Raw genomic sequence first — 11,453 nt, 5'->3', positions numbered from 1 at the left:
GAGGTCAGAATCACACCTTACAGGGAGCAAAACTCATCGGACCTTACAGGGAGCAAAACTCATCGGACCTTACAGTGAGCAAAACTCATCACACCTTACAGGGAGGTCAGGATCACACCTTACAGGGAGCAAAACTCATCGGACGTTACAGGGAGGTCAGAATCACACCTTACAGGGAGGTCAGAATCACACCTTACAGGGAGCAAAACTCATCGGACCTTACAGGGAGCAAAACTCATCGGACCTTACAGGGAGCAAAACTCATCACACCTTACAGGGAGCAAAACTCATCGGACCTTACAGGGAGCAAAACTCATCACACCTTACAGGGAGCAAAACTCATCGGACGTCACAGGGAGCAAAACTCATCGGACCTTACAGGGAGCAAAACTCATCACACCTTACAGGGAGCAAAACTCATCGGACGTTACAGGGAGCAAAACTCATCGGACCTTACAGGGAGCAAAACTCATCGGACGTTACAGGGAGCAAAACTCATCGGACGTTACAGGGAGCAAAACTCATCGGACGTTACAGGGAGCAAAACTCATCGGACGTTACAGGGAGCAAAACTCATCGGACGTTACAGGGAGCAAAACTCATCGGACGTTACAGGGAGCAAAACTCATCGGACGTTACAGGGAGCAAAACTCATCGGACGTTACAGGGAGCAAAACTCATCGGACGTTACAGGGAGCAAAACTCATCGGACGTTACAGGGAGCAAAACTCATCGGACGTTACAGGGAGGTCAGAATCACACCTTACAGGGAGGTCAGAATCACACCTTACAGGGAGCAAAACTCATCGGACGTTACAGGGAAGTCAGAATCACACCTTACAGGGAGGTCAGAATCACACCTTACAGGGAGCAAAACTCATCGGACATTACAGGGAAGTCAGAATCACACCTTACAGGGAGGTCAGAATCACACCTTACAGGGAGGTCAGAATGACACCTTACAGGGAAGTCAGAATCACACCTCACAGGGAGCAAAACTCATCGGACGTTACAGGGAAGTCAGAATCACACCTTACAGGGAAGTCAGAATAACACCTTACAGGGAAGTCAGAATCACACCTTACAGGGAGCAAAACTCATCGGACATTACAGGGAAGTCAGAATCACACCTTACAGGGAGGTCAGAATCACACCTTACAGGGAAGTCAGAATCACACCTCACAGGGAGCAAAACTCATCGGACGTTACAGGGAGGTCAGAATCACACCTTACAGGGAGGTCAGAATCACACCTTACAGGGAGCAAAACTCATCGGACGTTACAGGGAAGTCAGAATCACACCTTACAGGGAGGTCAGAATCACACCTTACAGGGAGGTCAGAATCACACCTTACAGGGAGCAAAACTCATCGGACGTTACAGGGAAGTCAGAATCACACCTTACAGGGAGGTCAGAATCACACCTTACAGGGAGGTCAGAATCACACCTCACAGGGAGCAAAACTCATCGGACGTTACAGGGAGGTCAGAATCACACCTTACAGGGAGGTCAGAATCACACCTTACAGGGAGCAAAACTCATCGGACGTTACAGGGAAGTCAGAATCACACCTTACAGGGAGGTCAGAATCACACCTTACAGGGAGCAAAACTCATCGGACGTTACAGGGAAGTCAGAATCACACCTTACAGGGAGGTCAGAATCACACCTTACAGGGAGCAAAACTCATCGGACGTTACAGGGAAGTCAGAATCACACCTTACAGGGAGGTCAGAATCACACCTTACAGGGAGCAAAACTCATCGGACATTACAGGGAAGTCAGAATCACACCTTACAGGGAGGTCAGAATCACACCTTACAGGGAGGTCAGAATGACACCTTACAGGGAAGTCAGAATCACACCTCACAGGGAGCAAAACTCATCGGACGTTACAGGGAAGTCAGAATCACACCTTACAGGGAAGTCAGAATAACACCTTACAGGGAAGTCAGAATCACACCTTACAGGGAGCAAAACTCATCGGACATTACAGGGAAGTCAGAATCACACCTTACAGGGAGGTCAGAATCACACCTTACAGGGAAGTCAGAATCACACCTCACAGGGAGCAAAACTCATCGGACGTTACAGGGAGGTCAGAATCACACCTTACAGGGAGGTCAGAATCACACCTTACAGGGAGCAAAACTCATCGGACGTTACAGGGAAGTCAGAATCACACCTTACAGGGAGGTCAGAATCACACCTTACAGGGAGGTCAGAATCACACCTTACAGGGAGCAAAACTCATCGGACGTTACAGGGAAGTCAGAATCACACCTTACAGGGAGGTCAGAATCACACCTTACAGGGAGGTCAGAATCACACCTCACAGGGAGCAAAACTCATCGGACGTTACAGGGAGGTCAGAATCACACCTTACAGGGAGGTCAGAATCACACCTTACAGGGAGCAAAACTCATCGGACCTTACAGGGAGCAAAACTCATCGGACCTTACAGTGAGCAAAACTCATCACACCTTACAGGGAGGTCAGGATCACACCTTACAGGGAGCAAAACTCATCGGACGTTACAGGGAGGTCAGAATCACACCTTACAGGGAGGTCAGAATCACACCTTACAGGGAGCAAAACTCATCGGACCTTACAGGGAGCAAAACTCATCGGACCTTACAGGGAGCAAAACTCATCACACCTTACAGGGAGCAAAACTCATCGGACCTTACAGGGAGCAAAACTCATCACACCTTACAGGGAGCAAAACTCATCGGACGTCACAGGGAGCAAAACTCATCGGACCTTACAGGGAGCAAAACTCATCACACCTTACAGGGAGCAAAACTCATCGGACGTTACAGGGAGCAAAACTCATCGGACCTTACAGGGAGCAAAACTCATCGGACGTTACAGGGAGCAAAACTCATCGGACGTTACAGGGAGCAAAACTCATCGGACGTTACAGGGAGCAAAACTCATCGGACGTTACAGGGAGCAAAACTCATCGGACGTTACAGGGAGCAAAACTCATCGGACGTTACAGGGAGCAAAACTCATCGGACGTTACAGGGAGCAAAACTCATCGGACGTTACAGGGAGCAAAACTCATCGGACGTTACAGGGAGCAAAACTCATCGGACGTTACAGGGAGCAAAACTCATCGGACGTTACAGGGAGGTCAGAATCACACCTTACAGGGAGGTCAGAATCACACCTTACAGGGAGCAAAACTCATCGGACGTTACAGGGAAGTCAGAATCACACCTTACAGGGAGGTCAGAATCACACCTTACAGGGAGCAAAACTCATCGGACATTACAGGGAAGTCAGAATCACACCTTACAGGGAGGTCAGAATCACACCTTACAGGGAGGTCAGAATGACACCTTACAGGGAAGTCAGAATCACACCTCACAGGGAGCAAAACTCATCGGACGTTACAGGGAAGTCAGAATCACACCTTACAGGGAAGTCAGAATAACACCTTACAGGGAAGTCAGAATCACACCTTACAGGGAGCAAAACTCATCGGACATTACAGGGAAGTCAGAATCACACCTTACAGGGAGGTCAGAATCACACCTTACAGGGAAGTCAGAATCACACCTCACAGGGAGCAAAACTCATCGGACGTTACAGGGAGGTCAGAATCACACCTTACAGGGAGGTCAGAATCACACCTTACAGGGAGCAAAACTCATCGGACGTTACAGGGAAGTCAGAATCACACCTTACAGGGAGGTCAGAATCACACCTTACAGGGAGGTCAGAATCACACCTTACAGGGAGCAAAACTCATCGGACGTTACAGGGAAGTCAGAATCACACCTTACAGGGAGGTCAGAATCACACCTTACAGGGAGGTCAGAATCACACCTCACAGGGAGCAAAACTCATCGGACGTTACAGGGAGGTCAGAATCACACCTTACAGGGAGGTCAGAATCACACCTTACAGGGAGCAAAACTCATCGGACGTTACAGGGAAGTCAGAATCACACCTTACAGGGAGGTCAGAATCACACCTTACAGGGAGCAAAACTCATCGGACGTTACAGGGAAGTCAGAATCACACCTTACAGGGAGGTCAGAATCACACCTTACAGGGAGCAAAACTCATCGGACGTTACAGGGAAGTCAGAATCACACCTTACAGGGAGGTCAGAATCACACCTTACAGGGAGCAAAACTCATCGGACATTACAGGGAAGTCAGAATCACACCTTACAGGGAGGTCAGAATCACACCTTACAGGGAGGTCAGAATGACACCTTACAGGGAAGTCAGAATCACACCTCACAGGGAGCAAAACTCATCGGACGTTACAGGGAAGTCAGAATCACACCTTACAGGGAAGTCAGAATAACACCTTACAGGGAAGTCAGAATCACACCTTACAGGGAGCAAAACTCATCGGACATTACAGGGAAGTCAGAATCACACCTTACAGGGAGGTCAGAATCACACCTTACAGGGAAGTCAGAATCACACCTCACAGGGAGCAAAACTCATCGGACGTTACAGGGAGGTCAGAATCACACCTTACAGGGAGGTCAGAATCACACCTTACAGGGAGCAAAACTCATCGGACGTTACAGGGAAGTCAGAATCACACCTTACAGGGAGGTCAGAATCACACCTTACAGGGAGGTCAGAATCACACCTTACAGGGAGCAAAACTCATCGGACGTTACAGGGAAGTCAGAATCACACCTTACAGGGAGGTCAGAATCACACCTTACAGGGAGGTCAGAATCACACCTCACAGGGAGCAAAACTCATCGGACGTTACAGGGAGGTCAGAATCACACCTTACAGGGAGGTCAGAATCACACCTTACAGGGAGCAAAACTCATCGGACGTTACAGGGAAGTCAGAATCACACCTTACAGGGAGGTCAGAATCACACCTTACAGGGAGCAAAACTCATCGGACGTTACAGGGAAGTCAGAATCACACCTTACAGGGAGGTCAGAATCACACCTTACAGGGAGCAAAACTCATCGGACGTTACAGGGAAGTCAGAATCACACCTTACAGGGAGGTCAGAATCACACCTTACAGGGAGCAAAACTCATCGGACATTACAGGGAGGTCAGAATCACACCTTACAGGGAGGTCAGAATCACACCTTACAGGGAGCAAAACTCATCGGACATTACAGGGAGGTCAGAATCACACCTTACAGGGAGGTCAGAATCACACCTTACAGGGAGCAAAACTCATCACACCTTACAGGGAGCAAAACTCATCACACCTTACAGGGAGCAAAACTCATCGGACCTTACAGGGAGCAAAACTCATCACACCTTACAGGGAGCAAAACTCATCGGACCTTACAGGGAGCAAAACTCATCACACCTTACAGGGAGCAAAACTCATCGGACGTTACAGGGAGGTCAGAATCACACCTTACAGGGAGCAAAACTCATCGGACGTTACAGGGAGGTCAGAATCACACCTTACAGGGAGGTCAGAATCACACCTTACAGGGAGGTCAGAATCACACCTTACAGGGAGGTCAGAATCACACCTTACAGGGAGCAAAACTCATCGGACGTTACAGGGAGCAAAACTCATCGGACCTTACAGGGAGCAAAACTCATCACACCTTACAGGGAGCAAAACTCATCGGACATTACAGGGAGCAAAACTCATCGGACGTTACAGGGAGGTCAGAATCACACCTTACAGGGAGCAAAACTCATCGGACGTTACAGGGAGCAAAACTCATCGGACATTACAGGGAGCAAAACTCATCGGACCTTACAGGGAGCAAAACTCATCACACCTTACAGGGAGCAAAACTCATCGGACATTACAGGGAGCAAAACTCATCGGACGTGACAGGGAGGTCAGAATCACACCTTACAGGGAGGTCAGAATCACACCTTACAGGGAGCAAAACTCATCGGACCTTACAGGGAGCAAAACTCATCGGACCTTACAGTGAGCAAAACTCATCACACCTTACAGGGAGGTCAGGATCACACCTTACAGGGAGCAAAACTCATCGGACGTTACAGGGAGGTCAGAATCACACCTTACAGGGAGGTCAGAATCACACCTTACAGGGAGCAAAACTCATCGGACCTTACAGGGAGCAAAACTCATCGGACCTTACAGGGAGCAAAACTCATCACACCTTACAGGGAGCAAAACTCATCGGACCTTACAGGGAGCAAAACTCATCACACCTTACAGGGAGCAAAACTCATCGGACGTCACAGGGAGCAAAACTCATCGGACCTTACAGGGAGCAAAACTCATCACACCTTACAGGGAGCAAAACTCATCGGACGTTACAGGGAGCAAAACTCATCGGACCTTACAGGGAGCAAAACTCATCGGACGTTACAGGGAGCAAAACTCATCGGACGTTACAGGGAGCAAAACTCATCGGACGTTACAGGGAGCAAAACTCATCGGACGTTACAGGGAGCAAAACTCATCGGACGTTACAGGGAGCAAAACTCATCGGACGTTACAGGGAGCAAAACTCATCGGACGTTACAGGGAGCAAAACTCATCGGACGTTACAGGGAGCAAAACTCATCGGACGTTACAGGGAGCAAAACTCATCGGACGTTACAGGGAGCAAAACTCATCGGACGTTACAGGGAGGTCAGAATCACACCTTACAGGGAGGTCAGAATCACACCTTACAGGGAGCAAAACTCATCGGACGTTACAGGGAAGTCAGAATCACACCTTACAGGGAGGTCAGAATCACACCTTACAGGGAGCAAAACTCATCGGACATTACAGGGAAGTCAGAATCACACCTTACAGGGAGGTCAGAATCACACCTTACAGGGAGGTCAGAATGACACCTTACAGGGAAGTCAGAATCACACCTCACAGGGAGCAAAACTCATCGGACGTTACAGGGAAGTCAGAATCACACCTTACAGGGAAGTCAGAATAACACCTTACAGGGAAGTCAGAATCACACCTTACAGGGAGCAAAACTCATCGGACATTACAGGGAAGTCAGAATCACACCTTACAGGGAGGTCAGAATCACACCTTACAGGGAAGTCAGAATAACACCTCACAGGGAGCAAAACTCATCGGACGTTACAGGGAGGTCAGAATCACACCTTACAGGGAGGTCAGAATCACACCTTACAGGGAGCAAAACTCATCGGACGTTACAGGGAAGTCAGAATCACACCTTACAGGGAGGTCAGAATCACACCTTACAGGGAGGTCAGAATCACACCTTACAGGGAGCAAAACTCATCGGACGTTACAGGGAAGTCAGAATCACACCTTACAGGGAGGTCAGAATCACACCTTACAGGGAGGTCAGAATCACACCTCACAGGGAGCAAAACTCATCGGACGTTACAGGGAGGTCAGAATCACACCTTACAGGGAGGTCAGAATCACACCTTACAGGGAGCAAAACTCATCGGACGTTACAGGGAAGTCAGAATCACACCTTACAGGGAGGTCAGAATCACACCTTACAGGGAGCAAAACTCATCGGACGTTACAGGGAAGTCAGAATCACACCTTACAGGGAGGTCAGAATCACACCTTACAGGGAGCAAAACTCATCGGACGTTACAGGGAAGTCAGAATCACACCTTACAGGGAGGTCAGAATCACACCTTACAGGGAGCAAAACTCATCGGACATTACAGGGAGGTCAGAATCACACCTTACAGGGAGGTCAGAATCACACCTTACAGGGAGCAAAACTCATCGGACATTACAGGGAGGTCAGAATCACACCTTACAGGGAGGTCAGAATCACACCTTACAGGGAGCAAAACTCATCACACCTTACAGGGAGCAAAACTCATCACACCTTACAGGGAGCAAAACTCATCGGACCTTACAGGGAGCAAAACTCATCACACCTTACAGGGAGCAAAACTCATCGGACCTTACAGGGAGCAAAACTCATCACACCTTACAGGGAGCAAAACTCATCGGACGTTACAGGGAGGTCAGAATCACACCTTACAGGGAGCAAAACTCATCGGACGTTACAGGGAGGTCAGAATCACACCTTACAGGGAGGTCAGAATCACACCTTACAGGGAGGTCAGAATCACACCTTACAGGGAGGTCAGAATCACACCTTACAGGGAGCAAAACTCATCGGACGTTACAGGGAGCAAAACTCATCGGACCTTACAGGGAGCAAAACTCATCACACCTTACAGGGAGCAAAACTCATCGGACATTACAGGGAGCAAAACTCATCGGACGTTACAGGGAGGTCAGAATCACACCTTACAGGGAGCAAAACTCATCGGACGTTACAGGGAGCAAAACTCATCGGACATTACAGGGAGCAAAACTCATCGGACCTTACAGGGAGCAAAACTCATCACACCTTACAGGGAGCAAAACTCATCGGACATTACAGGGAGCAAAACTCATCGGACGTGACAGGGAGGTCAGAATCACACCTTACAGGGAGGTCAGAATCACACCTTACAGGGAGCAAAACTCATCGGACCTTACAGGGAGCAAAACTCATCGGACCTTACAGTGAGCAAAACTCATCACACCTTACAGGGAGGTCAGGATCACACCTTACAGGGAGCAAAACTCATCGGACGTTACAGGGAGGTCAGAATCACACCTTACAGGGAGGTCAGAATCACACCTTACAGGGAGCAAAACTCATCGGACCTTACAGGGAGCAAAACTCATCGGACCTTACAGGGAGCAAAACTCATCACACCTTACAGGGAGCAAAACTCATCGGACCTTACAGGGAGCAAAACTCATCACACCTTACAGGGAGCAAAACTCATCGGACGTCACAGGGAGCAAAACTCATCGGACCTTACAGGGAGCAAAACTCATCACACCTTACAGGGAGCAAAACTCATCGGACGTTACAGGGAGCAAAAGTCATCGGACCTTACAGGGAGCAAAACTCATCGGACGTTACAGGGAGCAAAACTCATCGGACGTTACAGGGAGCAAAACTCATCGGACGTTACAGGGAGCAAAACTCATCGGACGTTACAGGGAGCAAAACTCATCGGACGTTACAGGGAGCAAAACTCATCGGACGTTACAGGGAGCAAAACTCATCGGACGTTACAGGGAGCAAAACTCATCGGACGTTACAGGGAGCAAAACTCATCGGACGTTACAGGGAGCAAAACTCATCGGACGTTACAGGGAGGTCAGAATCACACCTTACAGGGAGGTCAGAATCACACCTTACAGGGAGCAAAACTCATCGGACGTTACAGGGAAGTCAGAATCACACCTTACAGGGAGGTCAGAATCACACCTTACAGGGAGCAAAACTCATCGGACATTACAGGGAAGTCAGAATCACACCTTACAGGGAGGTCAGAATCACACCTTACAGGGAGGTCAGAATGACACCTTACAGGGAAGTCAGAATCACACCTCACAGGGAGCAAAACTCATCGGACGTTACAGGGAAGTCAGAATCACACCTTACAGGGAAGTCAGAATAACACCTTACAGGGAAGTCAGAATCACACCTTACAGGGAGCAAAACTCATCGGACATTACAGGGAAGTCAGAATCACACCTTACAGGGAGGTCAGAATCACACCTTACAGGGAAGTCAGAATCACACCTCACAGGGAGCAAAACTCATCGGACGTTACAGGGAGGTCAGAATCACACCTTACAGGGAGGTCAGAATCACACCTTACAGGGAGCAAAACTCATCGGACGTTACAGGGAAGTCAGAATCACACCTTACAGGGAGGTCAGAATCACACCTTACAGGGAGGTCAGAATCACACCTTACAGGGAGCAAAACTCATCGGACGTTACAGGGAAGTCAGAATCACACCTTACAGGGAGGTCAGAATCACACCTTACAGGGAGGTCAGAATCACACCTCACAGGGAGCAAAACTCATCGGACGTTACAGGGAGGTCAGAATCACACCTTACAGGGAGGTCAGAATCACACCTTACAGGGAGCAAAACTCATCGGACGTTACAGGGAAGTCAGAATCACACCTTACAGGGAGGTCAGAATCACACCTTACAGGGAGCAAAACTCATCGGACGTTACAGGGAAGTCAGAATCACACCTTACAGGGAGGTCAGAATCACACCTTACAGGGAGCAAAACTCATCGGACGTTACAGGGAAGTCAGAATCACACCTTACAGGGAGGTCAGAATCACACCTTACAGGGAGCAAAACTCATCGGACATTACAGGGAGGTCAGAATCACACCTTACAGGGAGGTCAGAATCACACCTTACAGGGAGCAAAACTCATCGGACATTACAGGGAGGTCAGAATCACACCTTACAGGGAGGTCAGAATCACACCTTACAGGGAGCAAAGCTTATCGGACGTTACAGGGAAGTCAGAATCACACCTTACAGGGAGGTCAGAATCACACCTTACAGGGAGCAAAACTCATCGGACATTACAGGGAGGTCAGAATCACACCTTACAGGGAGCAAAACTCATCGGACGCTACAGGGAAGTCAGAATCACACCTTACAGGGAGCAAAACTCATCGGACGTTACAGGGAAGTCAGAATCACACCTTACAGGGAGCAAAACTCATCGGACATTACAGGGAGGTCAGAATCACACCTTACAGGGAGGTCAGAATCACACCTTACAGGGAGGTCAGAATCACACCTTACAGGGAGCAAAACTCATCGGACGTTACAGGGAAGTCAGAATCACACCTTACAGGGAGCAAAACTCATCGGACGTTACAGGGAGGTCAGAATCACACCTTACAGGGAGGTCAGAATCACACCTCACAGGGAGCAAAACTCATCGGACGTTACAGGGAAGTCAGAATCACACCTTACAGGGAGGTCAGAATCACACCTTACAGGGAGGTCAGAATCACACCTTACAGGGAGGTCAGAATCACACCTTACAGGGAGGTCAGAATCACACCTTACAGGGAGCAAAACTCATCGGACGTTACAGGGAAGTCAGAATCACACCTCACAGGGAGGTCAGAATCACACCTTACAGGGAGCAAAACTCATCGGACGATACAGGGAAGTCAGAATCACACCTCACAGGGAGGTCAGAATCACACCTTACAGGGAGCAAAACTCATCGGACGTTACAGGGAAGTCAGAATCACACCTCACAGGGAGGTCAGAATCACACCTTACAGGGAGCAAAACTCATCGGACGTTACAGGGAAGTCAGAATCACACCTTACAGGGAGCAAAACTCATCGGACGTTACAGGGAAGTCAGAATCACACCTTACAGGGAAGTCAGAATCACACCTCACAGGGAGGTCAGAATCACACCTTACAGGGAGCAAAACTCATCGGACGTTACAGGGAAGTCAGAATCACACCTTACAGGGAGCAAAACTCATCGGACGTTACAGGGAAGTCAGAATCACACCTTACAGGGAAGTCAGAATCACACCTCACAGGGAGGTCAGAATCACACCTCACAGGGAGGTCAGAATCACACCTTACAGGGAGGTCAGAATCACACCTTACAGGGAGCAAAACTCATCGGACGTTAC

This window comes from Oncorhynchus clarkii, chromosome 23 (genome assembly GCF_045791955.1).
Source record: "Oncorhynchus clarkii lewisi isolate Uvic-CL-2024 chromosome 23, UVic_Ocla_1.0, whole genome shotgun sequence".
Classification (NCBI taxonomy): Eukaryota; Metazoa; Chordata; class Actinopteri; order Salmoniformes; family Salmonidae; genus Oncorhynchus; species Oncorhynchus clarkii.
The sequence above is the reverse complement of the archived record's forward strand: the minus strand, read 5'-3'. Positions refer to the sequence as shown.